Here is a 20,260-nt window from a genome sequence, read left to right as displayed (position 1 = left end):
TAATTTTTCGTCGACAGTGACTCTGTGTGCATATGTTATCAGCAAGGCATAGATGCCGGAGAAAATAAACCGAAGTGATGTGGAAAAATGTACAGCTAATTGTTATTAAGGCAAGTGGATACACTGCGCAAATGACGAATGATTGCACAGATATAACAAAGATTAATTTCGAATAGTTTGTGGAATTTTTCATTAATGAAAGAAACTACAATTTAATGGAATTTTAATTAAATAAAGAAATACGAGGGTCACCAATATCAAAGTGAAAAATTTCTTCCAGAATTGGATTTGATTGAATTTAAGTTTATGTAACAATTGGTATTAGAGTATGGGCGACAACAGTCTTTAGTAATGTTAAAATTAATTTGTGTAGGCAAGTGATTACAAAATTAGTAAATCAGATCCAAGTATACATCCTAAACTTAAGAATTCTTTAAAAAACTTATAGGAAAAATGAAAGCTGAATGAATTATTGCGTAATGTACTGCCATAATAAGTCCATAGCCTAACCTCACCGTAAGCTTACTCTTACTGATTTTAATAAACCAATTCTTCCAAATATGTACAACTCACTCTCAAGAATGTAGTAATTAAATGGAAATGGCTCTAAACATCAACGAAATACCATAGGAGTTGTCAAAATACTACATACCAATCATTGATACGAAAAATGATCAAAAAGTAATCAGTTTAGTTGAGAGAAAGGTAAAATTCATTATTATCTGCCACATTCAGTAGTCTTTAATATATCACAAATATTACTTTAAAAATTACTATGACTGTTGTAGATTATAATCAATGACTTCATTAGTTAAGAAGAAATGAATTTCTAATTCAAGAGAAAATTTAACTATTCTGTTTGGCACAATTACCGTCTTTTACTATATTTTATCATTTATGGTGTAATTCTTTGAACTCAGGGTAATAGGTATGGACCCTGTGCATGGCGATAATTTCTTGGGTTAACTCTAAGACTCTGTGAAGCTGCTGATGCGACGTACTGGCTTCGCAGAAATGATTACAGAATCTGTCTCATCGTGCTATTGCAGGTATTTCTTACGTGTGCTTTTGTCAACCACGATTCTTTTTTTACGATCGTTATGAAGCCTCCTCATAAATTATCATTGTACTTTGACACATGGGAATTGCGCTATCACAATCACAATGCAACGCTGTAAGCATAGCCATTATGACGGAGTCGTGGGCAACGATCCACTAGAAATCTTCTCAGAAATCGTCAATGCAATGAGGTCAACGGAAATTGCATTGCGTGTCACAACCACACGGGACTGCTACACGCATAGCCTCTATGTCGGAGCCTTACACGCTTTCGCGTCTTCATACACTCGCAGCTAAATCACGTCTGTCTTCTGTTCGCTGCTATCTCGCTGCAGACTGCGCGTACTCCTAAGGCCCTCATATACCATTCAAACAATATCATTCACTTTAAGCAGAAGGGAGATGCTGCGCTATAGTGTCACAATAGGACTAACAGCGTGCAGCGTGAGCCATGGCGCTCAGTGCGAGGGGTCGCTTACAAGGGGAGGCCGCCAATTGTGAAATTCAGACTCGATTCATACTGCGGATAATAAAACCTCATGGCCAGAGGTGTAATGTGGCAAAGCACCAAGATGCACTTCTCAGCCGTTGTCGAGAAAATCGACATATAAAAGAAACCGTTGCGGTGAAATACTCTCTACTATTAATAATTTTCTACAGCGTCGTGGCGCAGCGGTAAGCGTTCAGGTTCGTAATCCGAAGGTCGCCTGATGGAATCTCGCACCATGCAACCTTTTTAGTATTTGTTTCTTGTAATTCAAATATATATAATTCCCGGCAATCAGTTACAACAATTATGCATATAATAAGTTGTTGAAAGTCGTTTGTCGTGGAAAAACTGGCGACTTCGAACATCATTATGTTTTCCGCAAACAAAGTTGTATTTCACAAATGTTATTAATCGTCTTCATAATGTTAACCACGTATAGTTAACGGAAGACGTAGAAACGGCATTCCGAAACGAATACGTATAGCGTAAGTCAAACGTTCGAATTAGAATAGAGACCCCACGAACACAAATTTGCTGCGGCAGGTATGAAATATAAACTCCGTTACTCGCTCGTTACACTTGAAGGACAGATGTTGAATGGGCCGAAACGAGCCGCCGCATAACAGCGTAGTTGCTCGCTAACTTCGAAAGAAGGTAGATGCGGTCGCTAGCGCAACTTATAACATTGTCGAAAATCAGTGCGGACGGGAGAGCTTTGGTACACCCTGTTAAAAAAACGGAAAAATGGAGGCGGTACAATCGGAGAGCGATCCGCCTTCACCAGCATGCATAAGTAATTCATTAATAGTTTATATATATATGAATTACAAAAAACTAAAATAAAAAATTGCATGGCGCGAGACTCGATCCAGCGACCTTCAGATTATGAACCCGAGCGCTCAGCGCTGCGCCACGACGCTGTAGAAAACTATTAATCGTAGAGAGTATTTCACCGCAACGGTTTCTTTAAACTGTCGATTTTCTCGACAACGGCTGAGAAGTGCATCTTGGTGCTTTGCCACATTACACCTCTGGCCATGAGCTTTTATTATGCGCAGTATGAATCGAATCTGAATTTCACAATTGGCGGCCTCCACTTGTTAGACTTTTTCACAGATGCAGCTGCTGTTAAGCATAACAGTACACTTTTTAACACAGCTTCACGACAGAGTGACGTTCGAAATACTGGTCGGTAAACTGCTTGCGTGTGGCGGGGACGGAGAGAGCAAATGATCGTAGAGATAATGCTGCCGGGACTGGCGCAAGAGCCCTTATGCTCGACAGCATTTTTTTTCATAACATATGAAAATTTTAATACATACATACATACATAAATAAGCACTGAATGCTAACACAAATAACATTTTAAAAGAAATAGGTGCTAGATTCACAAAGGAAATATTTTCGTACTGTATCGAATAGTTAAATGTGCAAACTGCTGCTTACGTTTATTTTTTATGAAAATTTTCTTAAATGTGAAAACATAAATATGCGATGAGTGCAAATACAGTTAACAGTTTATAAAAATTAAGTACAGGATTAACCAAAATTATTTTTGCACTCTATCCAGTGGTTTTATCTTCAAACAGTACTTTAAGTGAAGAATTCCTTTCCTTGTAGTAAACTCTCCCATTTCCATCATTAAACCACTGGATAAATTAATCACTTGTATACAGGTGGCAACATATGGATGTTATCAAATAGTTTTTTAGAATCTTTAATATGCCTAACACCAATGCACTAATCCACAACGGGCTGGTATGTTTTCAAACCGTGAAAATATTGTTGTTGAAACTTATTTTAGTCTTGTATACAGATGTAGGATATTGATATTTGTAACAGTAGAAACAACAGATATTAAATTTCAAGCAATTGTTCACAAAACAGCCTTCTTCTGGACTGCATTCATTAATGTCTATTGTGCATTCTGACGGATTTGGGCAATTCCAACAGGACAATGCGACACACCATACTTCCAGAATTGCAACAGAGCAGCTCCAGGAACACTCTTCTGAGCATAAAAACTTCGGCTGGCCACTAAACTTCCCAGACAGGAACATTATTGAGCATATCTGGGACGTCTTGCAACATTCTGTTCAGAAGAGCTCTCCACCCACTCCTATTCTTATGAATTTAGGACAGCCCTGCAGGATTCACGGTTTGTTTCTTCCAGCACTACTTCAGACATGACATTATTCGAGTCCATGCCACGTCGTGATGGGGCACTTCTGCGTGCTCCCTGGCTCTTCAGTGTATTGCAGCTCCATATGTGAAACTTGTAATTCAGTATTTACATTTAAGGTATGAAAGCTGGATTCTCAGGAGGGGGTAGGATAAGTTTACGATTGTGGACGGGGCCGCAATCAGTTACTCTCAGTTGCACAACAAATACGTAAATTTTATTTAAAGAAATTAAAACTTTAAAACAATCTCGTAAAAAAAACACAATTGACTGTATGACGGCTGAAGTTCTTATCACAAAAAATTCCACAATTTTAGGGCCAAAGGCCACCAACAATAACCCCAAACAACAAACGGCTGAAGGCCAGAATTAGAAGTCAGAAGAACAATGCCAAATAGCACATATTAAGATAAATACTTCGTTTTAAAACAAACTGTAACACGGATGAAGGCCTTATTATTAAAGAAGTGAAATTATTGCTCGGCTGAAGGCCACACCAACAATAATTAGAAAATTACAGATATCCTTAAAACAAACATCACAATCTAAGGAATCAGGACAAGCGGTTCTCAGCAAGTGTTCCAAGGGTCGGGCTGGAAAGGTAACTCAAACATATGGTAACGTAAGGTGAGACAGGCAGCTAAGAGTTGTACTCACGTAATACACTACTGGCCATTAAAATCCTACACCAAGAAGAAATGCAGATGATAAACGGGTAATCATTGGACAAATACAGGGTGTTACAAAAAGGTATGGCCAAACTTTCAGGAAACGTTCCTCACACACAAAGAGAGGAAATATGTTATGTGGACATGTGTCCGGAAACGCTTACTTTCCATGTTAGAGCTCATTTTATTACTTCTCTTCAAATCACATTAATCATGGAATGGAAACACACAGCAACAGAACGTACCAGCGTGACTTCAAACACTTTGTTACAGGAAATGTTCAAAATGTCCTCCGTTAGCGAGGATACATGCATCCACCCTCCGTCACATGGAATCCCTGATGCGCTGATGCAGCCCTTGAGAGTGGCGTATTGTATCACAGGCGTCCACAATACGAGCACGAAGGGTCTCTAAATTTGGTACCGGGGTTGAGTAGACAAGAGCTTTCAAATGCCCCCATAAATGAAAGTCAAGACGGTTGAGGCCAGGAGAGCGTGGAGGCCATGGAATTGGTAGCCTCTACCAATCCGTCGGTCACCGAATCTGCTGTTGAGAAGCCTACCAACACTTCGACTGAAATGTGCAGGAGCTCCATCGTGCATGAACCACATGTTGTGTCGTACTTGTAAAGGCACATGTTCTGGCAGCACAGGTAGAGTATCCCATATGAAATCATGATAACGTGCTCCATTGAGCGTAGGTGGACGAAACTAAAATGAGCTCTAACATGGAAATTAAGCGTTTTCGGACACATGCCCACATAACATCTTTTATTTATTTGTGTGTGAGAAATGTTTCCTGAAAGTTTGGCCGTACCTTCTTGTAACACCCTGTATATCATACTAGAACTGACATGTGATTACATTTTCACGCAATTTGGGTGCATAGATCCTGAGAAATCAGTACCCAGAACAACCACCTCCGGCCGTAATAACGGCCTTGATACGCCTGGGCATTGAGTCAAACGGATGGCGTGTACAGGTACAGCTGCCCAGACGTTTTGAGTTGGAGAATGTGCTGGCAAGGGAAGCAGTCGAATATTTTCTGTATCCAGAAAGGCCCGTACAGGACCTGCAACTTGCAGTCGTGCATTACCCTGCTGAAATGCAGGGTTTCGCAGGGATCGAATGAAGGGTAGAGCCACGGGTCATAACACATCTGAAATGTAACGTCCACTGTTCAGACTACCGTTAACGCGAACAAGAGGTGACCGAGACGTGTAACCAATGGCACCCCATACCACCACGCCGGGTGATACGCCAGTATGGCGATGACGAATACACGCTTCCAATGTGCGTTCACCGCGATGTCGCCAAACACGGATGCGACCATCATGATACTATAAACAGAACCTGGATTCATCCGAAAAAATGACGTTTTGCCATTCGTGCACCCAGGTACGTCGTTGAGTACACCATCGCAGGCGCCTCTGTCTGTGATGCAGCGTCAAGGGTAACCGCAGCCATGGTCTCCGAGCTTATAGTCCGTGCTGCTGCAAACGTCATCGAACTGTTCGTGCAGATGGTTGTCGTCTTGCAAATGTCCCCATCTGTTGACTCAGGGATCGAGACGTGGCTGCACGATCCGTTACCGCCATGCACATAAGATGCCTGTCATCTCGACTGCTAGTGATACGAGGCCGTTGGGATCCAGCACGGCGTTCCGTACTACCCTCCTGAACCCACCTATTCCATATTCTGCTAACAGTCATTGGATCTCGACCAACGCGAGCAGCAATGTCGCGATACCATAAACCGCAACCGCGATGGGCTACAATCCGACCTTTATCAAAGTCTGAAACATGATGGTACGCATTTCTCCTTCTTACACGAGGCATCACAACAACGTTTCACCAGGCAACGCCGGTCAACTGCTGTTTGTGTATGAGAAATCGGTTGGAAACTTTCCTAATGTCAGCACGTTGTAGGTGTCGCCACCGGCGCCCACCTTGTGTGAATGCTCTGAAAAGCTAATCATTTGCATATCACAGCATCTTATTCCTGTCTGTTAAATTTCGCTTCTGTGGCACGTCATCTTCGTGGTGTAGCAATTTTAATGGCCAGCCAGTGTAGGATGGCAAGCGACCGACTAACCAATCCGCCTAACGTCCGATCACCGGTACCAACGATGGAATATTTTTAGGCAAGGGGAAGAGACAGACAGCACTAAGTCTTCAGAAAATACCCAAGGCTAAAGAAAACTCTAGAACCCAGGTAGACCTCCCAAAAAACATGCACAGTGCAATACACGAGGCTGTCGAACTACAACGCTGAATCGGACAGCATCAACACTGCCGGAAAGGTACACTAACCTCCAGGGCAGGTAACTGGGGCGTCAGCGGCCGCAAGGCAGAAAATACCACCGGTTGCACTTCACTAATAAGAAAAATACTAATTCAATGATGAATAACAAATAGAGAAAGACGGCTGCAATATTTCACCGCCTCGAAACACTTCACTCTTTCCCGCCAGGCTCACGGGCCCTGGGAGCAACAACCCGCCGTCCAAAGGCGAGATCTCAGAATAGTCGAGGTTGCATTAAGCAGTTAACTCTTCACTCACTTAAACGCCCAGGGTACAGTGTGCAACGAAGTCGTCGCTCTCGCAGCTACCCCTCCTCGATCCGGCAGTGGCAGCACACTGCCAGCGGCCCCGCCTTGCCCTTACGCTGCACGGACCTGTTCTCTGCTGCGTCCCGAACTCACCTGATGTCCGTTCGCTACTCTCACCCAAATCCAGTACGCAGGCAGCATTAAAATGACTGCTCATTCAAGACCACAAGATACACACGGATCCGGAACAAACAATTCCGCCAGCAACTCACAATGTTAAACCAGTCACTGTGAAACAACACGGACGAATTATAAGTCGGCTCTGAGCTGTGGTAAAAAAGATTGCTGTTTTTGAAGAGCGTGCCGCAGCGAGTTGTATGAAGCAGTCGCCCTCTGTTTCTGCCGGTGGCGCCGCTGTGGCAGTCGCAGCTTTGTGTCTCCCTCTGGTGGGAAAGCAGAAAGGTTGCCTGTTCACGTGCATTTTAGGGGCGCTATGAGCTCGGTAGGGGGGGGGGGGGGGGGCGGTCGGGTCGGTGAGTCGAGGCGAGTCTCTTCAGTTGGTCAGCCAGCTCAGTGTGGGGCAGTCAGTGTCTGTCTGTCGTCAGAATGCGAGTATGTCTGTCGTTTGGATCAAACTTTAAGCCAGAAAATGAGAGTCTTGCCGCTCCGCCAGTAACAGAACTCAGCTAGTGGTCGCCCGGTCGGGGCTGAGTTCCTGCATCTGAGTCTGCGCTTTAGGCCACCTGTCTGCTCGAGTAGCTCGGGCAACGATCATTGGCGGTTGGATTGGTTGGTTGGCTGGTCGCGCACTGAGACACGAGAAAGTGGTAGTGGCTTCGCGGTTCACAAGAGAGCAACAGGAGCGGTACCACGACATCGGGCTGGCCGGGGCGAGCTGCGACGCCGTGAGACGGGAGATCGGCGCGCCTTCCTGCGTCCGTTGAAGCGGCTGGCAGCCGACGGTTCGGGAGAGCGTTGGGGGTGCTGCACCTGGTCTTCGCCAGAAATCGCAGTTTATTAGAAGTTAAGTGATTGGAGATATGTTGTTTCATTTACCTTGTTACAAAAATGTGTGTGAAATCTTATGGGACTTAACTGCTAAGGTCGTCAGTCGCTAAGCTTACACACTACTTAATCTAGATTATCCTAGGGACAAACACACACACCCATGCCCAAGGAACGACTCGAACCTCCGCCGGGACAGCCGCACAGTCCATGACTGCAGCGCCTCAGACCGCTCAGTTAATCCCGCGCGGCTTACTTGTTAAATTCTACTTCTTTTCTTGATGAGGTCACCAGCCGCTTTGTTTTGGGGTCGTCCCACCATTCTTCTCCGTTTGCCCACCCGCGGGAAGGTGGTTATTGTGAGTTGGGTGGTCCGTTTTTCCCTTGTGGAATTGAGGAGGTTTAGAGCAATCTGCGGTTCGGGTTGTTTAGTAAACCCCCCCCCCCCCCCCCCCCCCCCCGACCTTGACAGTCTGCCATACGTTAATAGCTGCCTCTGTCATGTTTGTCGGATTCGGTGTTAACGAATTTATCGCTTAAAGGCCGAATTCTTGAAATATGTTTCTATCTTGCTTATCATCTTGCGAGGTGGTGTATGTGTAATGTAGAGCATGTTATACATTTTATGTAAGTCTGCATTTTATGGGTTTTATTTAAATAGTCATTTTAGGTTATAAGCTTGCCACCCTTCCACCATAAGAGCCCTTTAAAAAAATGCACTTTCGGTGGCAATTAATTTGTGGGTTGTACCATTTCCATTCCTCTTACGGGGTGCATAGTTTACATGTTTGTATGAATTGTTAAAATGTTTTGTTTAACGTAATCTGGTGTGTTGCAGATTTGCACTAGTGTACTCTTTCATAGGTTGTTGTGAGCGGTCATGGCTACGGCCGTGTTGAAGGGGAGCAGGCAAGCTTCTCAGCCCGAAGGCTCCTACTGTTAATATTGTTCTTGCCTCTATATAAAACTGTAACTTGATGTTCCGAGTGTGCTTTTCTGCTTATTATTTTAAATCTGTTTTGAAAAGGCTTTTAGGAATAAAATTAGCATTTGTTAAATTGTGACTTGATATTTCGAGTGTGCTTTTCTGCTTATAATTTTAAATCTGTTTTGAAAAACTTTTAGGAAAAAATTCACATTTGTTAAAGGTAATTTTCCATCAGTTACTTCCTGCCAACTACTTCCACGCTCACCTAGTGTAATTAAATGTGTCAATCTCCAGCAAATAAAGTAAATTCTTTAAGAAAAGATTTTGAAAGTAAATTCACAGTTCAGTCACAAACCCAGAAGCCAGAAGCACTCGGTAGACCAAATGCACGTCGTCCGCTGCGACGACCGACCACACGACCAACCAACAGTCGTCCCCACTCAATTCAGGCATGTGAAAGATCCCAGTACAAATCATCGACTGACGACATATTGCCATGAGGTCACTTCGACGGGCGGACACACACACACAGGTGAAAGTTGCACTACTCGAATATCACGCCCCATTCAACTAAAACTCGCTGCATTCGGTCCTTGACTTGGTCGTGCACTCTCGCGACCACATCCTTCCGTCGGACAGTGCATGTGTGTCGCCAGCGGTCGGGCGAGTACTGGCTGTCTGGCCCTCACTGCTGCTACGTCCCAACTCAACTCGCTCGACACACGACGACCCGGAAAAACTAGAGGCCGCTCCAAAGATGGTACCACAGTACGCGCTATCGATAAGCGCTGCTACTGCCGCCACTCACGGACAGACAAGGCGATTAAACGTCTTGGCGCCACTGAACACACTAAGAAAACGAGACGCCACTATCGCTATTACAAGATGCTGATGTATGAACGGCATCAACGCGAGCCTCTCGCGGCTCAAAGTGTTATTCGACATCTTCATACATTTATCATTGTTGATATCATAATGTCATTCCATGGAAAATACACTCAGGTGACAAAAGTCACGGGATAGCGAATACACATATACAGATGGCTGTAGTATCGCGTACACGTGGTAAAAAAGGTCAATGCGTTGGGGCAGCTGTCATTTGTACGCAGGTGATTCATGTGAGATAGTTTCCGACGTTATTACGGCCGCACAATGGGAATTAAGACTTCGAGCGCGGATTGGTTGTTGGACCTAGACGCATGGGAAATTCCATTTCGGAAATCGTTAGGGAGTTCAGTACTGCGAGATCCACAATGTCAAGAGTGTGCTGAGAATACCAAAGTTCACGCAATACGTCTCACCACGGACAACGTAGTGGCCTATGGCCTTCACTTAACGAGCGACATCGGCATTTTCGTAGTGTTATCAGGGCTAATAGGCAAGCAACACTGCGTGAAATAACCCCAGAAATCAATGTGTGACCGACGTCGAACGTTTCCGTTAGTACAGAGCGGCGAAATTTGGAGATTAATGGGCTATGGCAGCAGGCGACCGACGCGACTGCCTCTGCTAACAGCACGACCTTGCCTGCTGCGCCTCCCATGTGTTCGTGACCAAATCGGTTGGATCCTAGACAACTGTAAAATGACGGCTTGGTCCCACGAGTCCCGATTTAAGTTAGTGAGAGCTGATGATAGAGTTCGAGCGTGACGCAGACCCCACACAGCCATGGACTCAAGTTCTCACCACGGCACTGAGCAAGCTGGTGTTGGCTGGCCTGTATTTGAAGTGTCATGATGATCTCTCCATTGGCAAAAGATTCCGGGATAGTCCCCCATTCGGACCTCCGGGAGGGGACGGCCAAGGGGAGGGGGGGGGGGTTACCATGAGAAAAATATTGAATTAACAACCGAAGGATAGCGTTCTACGAGTCAGGGAGTGGATGTCAGAAGCCTGCACGTGGTAGGGAAACTAGAAAATCTGAAAAGAGAAATGCAAAGGCTCAATTTAGATATAGTTGGGGTCAGTGAAGTGAAGTGGAAAGAAGACAAGGATTTCTGGTCAGATGAGTATAGGGTAATATCAACAGCAGCAGAAAATGGTATAATGGGAGTATGATTCGTTATAAATAGGAAGGTAGGGCAGAGAGTGTGTTACTGTGAACAGTTCAGTGACAGGGTTGTTCTTATCAGAATCGATAGCAAACCAACAACGACAATGATAGTTCAGGTATACATGCTGACGTCGCTAGCTGAAGATGGAGAGATAAAGTGTATGAGGATATTGAAAGGGTAATACAGTATAGAAAGGGGATGAAACTCTAATAGTCATGGGGAACTAGAATGCAGTTGTGGGCTAAGGAGTAGAAGAAAAGGTTACAGGAAAATATGGGCTTGGGACAAGTAATGAGAGAGAAAGACTAATTGAGCTCTGTAACAAGTTTCAGCTAGTAACAACGAATACTCTGTTCAAGAATCACAAGAGAAGGAGGTACACTTGGAAAAGGCCGGGTGATACGGGAAGATTTCAATTAGATTACATACATCTACATCTACGTGATTACTCTGCCATTCACAATAAAGTGCCTGGCGGAGGATTCAATGAACCACCTTCAAGCTGTCTCTCTACCGTTTCACTCTCGACAGGCTAGCGCGCAAAACGGAGACTTAAATTTTTCTGTGCGAGCCCTGATTTCTCTTATTTTATCGTGATGATCATTTCTCCCTATGTAGGTGGGTGCCAACAGAATGTTTTCGCAATTGGAGGAGAAAACTGGTGATTGAAATTTCATGAGACCCCGTCGTAACGAAAAACGCCTTTGTTTTAATGATTGCCACTCCAGTTCACGTATCATGCCTGTGACACTATATCCCCTATTTCGCGATAATACAAAACGAGCTGCCCTTCTCTGTACTTTTTCGATGTCATCCTTCAGTCCCACCTGATGCGGACCCCACACCGCACACACATACTCCAGAACAGGGAGGACAAGTGTGGTGTAGGCAGTCTCTTTAGTAGACCTGTTGCACCTTCTAAGTGTTCTGCCAATGAATCGCAGTCTTTGGTTTGCTCTACCCACAACATTATCTATGTGATGGTTCCAATTTAGGTTATGTGTAACTGTAATCTCTAAGTATTTAGCTGAATTTACAGCCTTCAGATTTGTGTGACTTATTGCGTAATCGAAATGTAGCTGATTTCTTTTAGTACTCATGTGAATAACTTTACACTTTTCTTTATTCAGGGTGAACTGCCACTTTTCGCACCATACAGGTATATTATCTAAATCATTTTGCAAGTCGTTTTGATCATCTGATGACTTTACAAGACGGTAAATGATAGCATCATCTGCAAACAATCTAAGACGGCTACTCGGATTGTCTCCCATGTCGCTAATATAGTTCAGGAGCAATATAGGGCTTATAACGAACTGCGACCTTTCTGACAGGAAATCACGAATCCAGTCGCACAATTGAGGCGATACTCCGTAAGCACGCAATTTGGTTAGAAGACGCTTGTGAAGAACGGTGTCGAAAGCCTTCTGGAAATCTAAAAACATGGAATCAGTTTGACGTCCCCTGTCGATAGCACTCATTACTTCATGAGTATAAAGAGCTAGTTGTGTTTCACAAGAACGATATTTTCTGAATCCATGCTATGTGTTAGTAAATCGTTTCCTTCGAGGTACTTCATAATGTTCGAATACAGTATATGTTCCAAAACCCTACTGAAAATCGACGTTAGTGATATAGGCCTGCAATTCAGCGGATTACTCCTACTTCCCTTTTTGGGTATTGGTGTGACTTGCGCAATTTTCCAGTCTTTAGGTACGGATCTTTCTGTGAGCGAGTGGTTGTATATAATCGCTAAATATGGAGCTATTTTATCAGCATACTCTGAGAGGAACCTGACTAGTATACAGTCTGTACCGGAGGCTTTGCCTTTATTAAGTGATTTAAGCTGCTTTGTTACACCGAGGATATCTACTTCTATGTTTCTCATCTTGGCAGTTGTTCTTGATTGGAATTCATGAATATTTACTTCGTTTTCTTTGGTGAAGGAGTTTCGGAAGACTGTGTTTAATAACTCTGCTTTAGTGGCAGTGTCATCAGTGACTTCACCGTTGTTATTGCGCAGTGAAGGTATTGAGTGCGTCTTGCCACTGGCGTGCTTTATGTATGACCGGAATCTCTTTGGGTTTTCTGCCAGATTTCGAGACAGAATCTCGTTGTGGAAATTGTTAAAAGCATCTCGCATTGCAGTATGCGTTATATTTCGAACTCCTGTAAAACTTTGCGATCTTGGCGATTTTGCGTTCTTTTAAATTTGGCATGCTTTTTTCGTTGCTTCTGCAACAACGATCTGACCCGTTTTGTGTACCATGGGGAATCAGTACCATCACTTATTAATTTATGTGGTATATATCTCAATTGCTGTCGGTATTATTTCTTTGAAAAATTTCCACAACTTTTCTACACTTACATGATCATATCGGAAGGAGTGATGACTGTCTCTTGAAAAGGCGTTAAGAGCATTTTTATCAGCTTTTTTAAAAATAGATGTACTTTTCGTTTCTTTTTGATGGTTGTAGGTGTTACGGTATTCGACCTAGCAGCAACTGCCTTGTGGTCGCTAATCCCTGTATTCGTCACAATACTCACAATTTGTCAAGGATTATTTGTTGCTAAAAGGTCAAGACAGAGATTCGAAATCAGGTACTGGATTGGAAGGCGTACCCAGGAGCAGATACAGACTCAGATCACAATACAATAGTGATGAAGACTAGGCTGAAGTTTAAGACATTAGTCAGGAATGATCAATACGCAAAGAAGTGGGATACGAAAGTACTAAGGAATGACGAGATACGGTTGAAGTTCTCTAAGGCTGTAGATAAAGCAATACAGAATAGCTCAGTAGGCAGTACAGTTGAAGAGGTATGGACATCACTAAAAAGGGCCATCACAGAAGTTGGGAAGGAAAACATAAATACAAAAAAGTAACAACGAAGAAACTATGGGTAACGGAAGAAATACTTCAATTGATCGATGAAAGGAGGAAGTACAAAAATGTTCCGGGAACCTCAGGAATGAAATAAATAGGAATAGCAGCGTAGCTGAGACGAAATGGCTGCAGGAAAAATGTGAAGACATGGGAAAAGAAATGATTGGTGGATGGACAGACTCAGCATACAGGAAAGTCAAAACAACCTAAGGTGACATTAAAAGCAACGGTGACAACATTAAGAGTGCAACGGGAACTCCACTGTTAAATGCAGAGGAGAGAGCGAATAGGTGGAAAGAATACATTGAAAGCCTCTATGAGTGGGAAGATTTGTCTGGTGTGATAAAAGAAGAAACAGGAGTCGATTTAGAAGAGATAGGGGATCCAGTATTAGAATCAGAATTTAAGGGCTTTGGAGGCCTTAAGATCAAATGAGGCAGAAGGGATAGATGACATTCCATCAGAATTTCTAAAATTACTGGGGGAAGTGGCAACAAAACTACTATTCACGTTGGTGTGTAGAATGTATGACACGGGCGTCATCCAATCTGACTTTCGAAAAAGCATCATCCACACAATTCCGAAGATGGCAAGAGCTGACAAATGCGAGAATTATCGCGCAATCAGCTTAACAGCTCATGCGTCCAAGTTGCTTACAAGAATAACATACGGAAGAATGGAAAAGAAAATGAGGTGGGGCTAGAAGACGATCAGTCTGGCTTTAAGAAAGATAAATGCACGAGAGAGGCAGTTCTGACGTTGTTTAATGAATTTCACTTATTTATTGAACAAACAAAAGTGCACTGAATATGTTTCGGTAAAACTGCTGACTGAGTGTTGAATATAAGCAAGAATTATTAAAAAAAAGAACTTAATTGGTTGACGAAATTTTTTAAAGAAAGGCAAAAGAAGTGGACCTATCCGTTTTCCTACTTCTCATTCATGCCCTTCCTAATCAACAACTTGGCGTACAAGTCTGAAGATCAAATAAATCATGACCAGAGCTAATCAAGGAGTCGATATCAAGATTCCCTAAACTGCCAGAACTGAGCTCTACTTTACTTTATGGAGCAGTGTGCTGTGTCATTTTGACTTTAGCTCCCGGTGTGATGGCACAGGTCGTGATGTCCTGCAAGGGGGGTCTATTTGAATACACATTTCGTGGTTGATTGCGAAAATGCGACTAATACTGCCCTGCGTTCAAATAAGTACGAAAAAAATCCATGTTCAAATTTACGTTAAAGACGACGACGGTATGCACTCATTCCAAAGCAAAACCTATCTATAGACGTTAAAAAACCAATCCACGAAGTTAAGAAATATTCTGTCAGTGTGAATAAAGTCAGGACTCCGCTCAATAAAATAAGTGATCCTGAATGCCGCTCATATCGCACCCGCACTTAGTGTAGCTCTCCTATTTGGATCAGAAAATGTTCAGTGCTCTACACTTACAGAAATCTTTATAAGCCTTATGTTAAATTTAATATCTAATGACAAATTTCTATCTGAAAACACGGGTGGTAAGACATAAGCCTATCTATTTGGCTGAATGCTAGGGCAGAAGGTCATTCTGCAGTTGCATAGTACCAGATAGAAGTTGTCCATAACCTCACGCCAAGCAGAAAATTTCCTGTAATTGCATAGGGTCAGTTAGACAATTGTTTGATCTGATGAGTCAGAAAATTGGGTGGACCGTTCCGTCAGGTGTCAGAGTATTAACACTATGACAGATTTTCCAGTCACATAAAGCAACACCAGCTAATACCTATTTCCGAAGCGAATAAACGAAAACGAAGGAACTGCCATGTATGTGCCATGGGCGTTACATCTTGGAGCCTGTTTTGCTGCATAGCATACGAAAGAGAAGTACTAAGACCAAAGATAATGCAAATAAACAAATATATGAAAATACTAACACTAATTCTTTACAGACGAATGGAAAAACTAGTAGAAATCGACCTCGGGGAAGATCGGTTTGGATTCCGTAGAAATATTGGAACACGTGAGGCAATACTGACCCTACGACTTATCTTAAAAGCTAGATTAAGGAAGGCAAACCTACGTTTCTAGCATTTGTAGACTTAGAGAAAGCTTTTGACGATGTTGACTGGAATACTCTCTTTCAAATTTTGAAGGTGGCAGGGATAAAATACAGGGAGCGAAAGGCTATTTACAATTTGTACAGAAACCAGATGGCAGTTATAAGAGTCGAGGGACATGAAAGGAAAGCAGTGGTTGGGCAGGGAGTGAGACAGGGTTGTAGCCTCTCCCCGATGTTATTCAATCTGTATATTGAGCAATCAGTGAAGGAAACAAAAGAAAATTTCGGAGTAGGTATTAAAATCCATGGAGAAGAAATAAAAACTTTGAGGTTCGCCGATGACATTGTAATTCTGTCAGAGACAGCAAAGGACTTGGAAGAGCTGTTGAACGGAACGGATAGTGTCTTGAAAGGAGGATATAAGATGAACATCAACAAAAGCAAAACGAGGATAATGGAATGTAGTCGAATTAAGTCGGGTGATGCTGAGGGAATTAGATTAGGAAGTGAGACACTTAAAGTAGTAAAGGAGTTTTTCTATTTGGGAATCAAAATAACTGATGATGGTCGAAGTAGAGAGGATATAAAATGTAGACTGGCAATGGCAAGGAAAGTGTTTCTGATGAAGAGAAATTTGTTAACATCGAGTATAGATTTAAGTGTCAGGAAGTCGTTTCTGAAAGTATTTCTGTGGAATGTAGCCATGCATGGAAATGAAACATGGACGATAAATAGTTTGGACGAGAAGAGAATAGAAACTTTCGAAATGTGGTGCTACAGAAGAATGCTGAAGATTAGATGGGAAGATCACATAACTAATGAGGAGGTATTGAATAGAATTGGGGAGGAGTTTGTGGCACACCTTGACTAGAAGAAGAGATCGGTTGGTAGGACATGTTCTGAGGCATCAAGGAATCACCAATTTAGTATTGGAGGGCAGCGTGGAGGGTAAAAATCGTAGAGGGAGGCCAAGAGATGAATACACTAAACAGATTCAGAAGGACGTAGGTTGCAATAGGTACTGGGAGATGAAGCAGCTTGCACAGGATAGAATAGCATGGAGAGCTGCATCAAACCAGTCTGAGAACTGAAGACCACATCAACAACAACAACATGAAAAAAGTAAATTTTGTTTTACGTATGTATATCTTCGAAATTTTACGAAAGTAGGGGAACAGGGTTGAGAAGAAACGAAGGGATTAGTAAAAGTTAACAATTTATAATCTCCCGGTAATGTCAATGTGGACGGCAAAGTGTTAAGAATGTCCGGCGTAGAGAGAAGAGGAGTGATGCACATGTCTCCCGATGGGGATTGTGAAAACTCGTACCCCCACTATGTTCCCATCTTTTCCGCTAGTCTCTTCCAATCGGAGGTCTGAGCGTCACGGGAGTCGGTTGACTACCAAAAGGAGAACGAGTCTTATCCAATCGAATGCTTAGTTTAGTTCTTCTAGTACAGGTAGGGGATACGACAGCTGACCCTCTGATGTCACAACGGCTTCGCCCATAGGAATTGCGTTTCAGGGTGCTAGAGCATTCCCACCCTATAGCTCGGAGCAAAAAAAAAAAAAAAAAAGGAAAACACTTAAGAAGTGAGTGGTATTTTAGCGCCCCATGCCCGCATTTTAGAAGATCACTATCTTCAAAAAAAAAAAAAAAAAAAAAAAAGTGCCATCTATTCTCCATGTTGTGGACAGATGGCAGACCGGATCGCGGCACGCTCCTGCCATCATAAACTCATAATTCCCGACCATCAGACTTGCGTTTCCCTGGCTCGCTCAGTCCATCGTGCCTCGTCCTTTACCGCTCATATCTGACAAGGGCCCAAATACACCGCAAGCTACAATTTTAATAAGAATTAGAAAGGAAGTTTTTGATGTATACACAAAAAAGGAAATATCAGCACACTCGTTGTTTACATATTACTGATCCGATGCAAATCTGAATATCTTTTACGTGGCCTAATAGGCTATGAAAATGAATTAAATAAGAGAAACGTCACGTTAAATCTGTGACGGTTTTCACTAGACTCCCATTACAACAAATTTTGCGTGAAGAGATGGCACATTTGAAGACTTAATGTGACATCTCTTGAAACAAAATTAAAATTTTCCAAGTACCATGACTGCTACGAGACACCTTCCCACTGTTGGTCAGCTGAAAAATTGAGAGGGGTACGGGAGTGATATAACATCAACCAGGAAATAACTGAGACGACTATCCTAAGACACTCACGCTGAGAACACCCAATCTAAAAAAAAAAAAAAAAAAAAAAAAAAAAAAAATCCTAACTTCTGGACAAGTGGGTTAAGGCTCAAGGTAGATGTCAAACTCCAGTAACGAAACGAATTTCACAATGAGCAACTCAGTATCAATTTCCTTAAAATTGACATTTGATATAAATGAAGATTGACGAATTGATATCCAACTCTCACAATCGTCCTCTATTTTCTGTCTCTTCTACCTGAAAATAAAGAATATACCTAAAAATGGTTCGAATGGCTCTGAGCACTATGGGACTTAACATCTATGGTCATCAGTCCCCTAGAACTTAGAACTACTTAAACCTAACTAACCTAAGGACAGCACATAACACCCAGTCATCACGAGGCAGAGAAAATCTCTGACCCCGCCGGGAATCGAACCCGGGAACCCGGGCGTGGGAAGCGAGAACGCTACCGCACGACCACGAGCTGCGGACAAAATAATATACCTGTGAATATTACATTCAACTAATCTTTTTTTGTTCATCAGCACACAAGCAGTATATTTTTAATCAATAAGCACTGAGATGTATATGGAGCGCAGACACACTAGGACATTAGTTCACAAAATTGTTTAAGTGGAAGGAAAGGACTCAGTATGCCGTAAATGTTTAAAGGGCGAAGTTAAACGTTTACAATGAATGTCACTGCATTGTTGTTTGATACTTCAGAGACTGTGGGAATTTGTTGAAATTCTCGCTGTCTTGGTTACCAGGCGCGTCTGCTTCTCTGTTGGCGAGATCTCTTCAGATACGTCGCCATACCTATTCTTCTTTTATATATGTACAGCAAACACGTAGCTCATGCCACTGGGCTATATTGTTCTTGGGTACGTGGTAGCACAAGTATTCTTCCAAATGTTTCTTTTGTTGCTACAGCTCTTTTTTTCAAAGTTCTGAGAAGACATCAGCTCTGTATTGAATGTCTGGACAGCGTTTCTCATCTACTGGAGACAATAGAGATTAAGGGGTGCAGTGTAATCCCATTCGAGTGGTATGGCGTGGAAGAGCCGAAAGGAATCTTTCAGGATCGGTAGAATAGTTCCGATTAGTGGAAGGATTTTGCAAAAGTTCTGCCCTGATGTCACTCCTCCTTGCTGATACTTTGTTGCCGCACCCTGATGACCCACCGGGAGTAAGTGGTTTGCTTGTCAAACTCCTTACTCTGCTGCTAGCGTGACATGACCACCAAAGATCTGTTCCACAATACTGTTTACAGCAGCACAGACAGACATGCCGTTACTAGCGTTACCTGCTGCTCACAGGGTGTCTCGTAGAGTGAGTCTGGCCGCTTCGGTTCCTCATTCCCCAAAGTGCTGAGGGGAGCTCACCCCTTTTGTCACCCTGATTTCCGGCACGTGGCACGCATTTGTCATTGTCAGCAAGCTTTCTTGCCCATGCCAGTAATCTCCTATGTCGATCGGGGCGTAACACGCTGCAGAAACACAACGCCATGCTCACCTTCCCCCCTTCTGTTGATCACTTTCCGAAGAGACGTCGCCTGTATTGATGTGCCTGTCCCTTTAAGTGTTCACAATCGCTGTGCAGACTGACAAAAACTCTTAGCCATATATTATACACAACGCTTGAAAAGCATGCAACTATACGCTTGTGACTAATCGTTAGAATTTAAAAATCCTACTCTGAATTAGACTTCTCACAATGAAATTTATTTACAAGACTGTGACCATTTATAAGTAGTCATGTTTATCACACACACATAAAAAACAAAAAAAATTAATCTACATTACCTACACGCATTTCATGTGCCCGAAGCAACATACTTAAAAACTAACTTATCATTATGCAGACCAAGAAGAATCCATGAAAATAATATTTTTATTTTTGTTTTCTATTCCTAGACATACATTGTTTGGGCTGGAGAAGGAATGGGCAGTGGGTCGAGATAGACAGATAGGCTGCAATTGCAAGTTCTACTTGCTGTGTCACCACTTCAAGCAACTTAGAGCTACCCAAACTGCTCATCTAATTCTGTAAATACTGGTGCCATACGGTCGGACAACAGACACACATACCACCTATTCATTAGTCCATGTCTCTTTCTGTTAATGTATTTTCAATTCTCGTATCGCCGGCCGAAGTGGCCGTGCGGTTCAAGGCGCTGCAGTCTG

The sequence above is a fragment of the Schistocerca serialis genome, chromosome 9, assembly GCF_023864345.2.
Source record: "Schistocerca serialis cubense isolate TAMUIC-IGC-003099 chromosome 9, iqSchSeri2.2, whole genome shotgun sequence".
Classification (NCBI taxonomy): domain Eukaryota; kingdom Metazoa; phylum Arthropoda; class Insecta; order Orthoptera; family Acrididae; genus Schistocerca; species Schistocerca serialis.
This window is presented reverse-complemented; position numbering follows the sequence as displayed.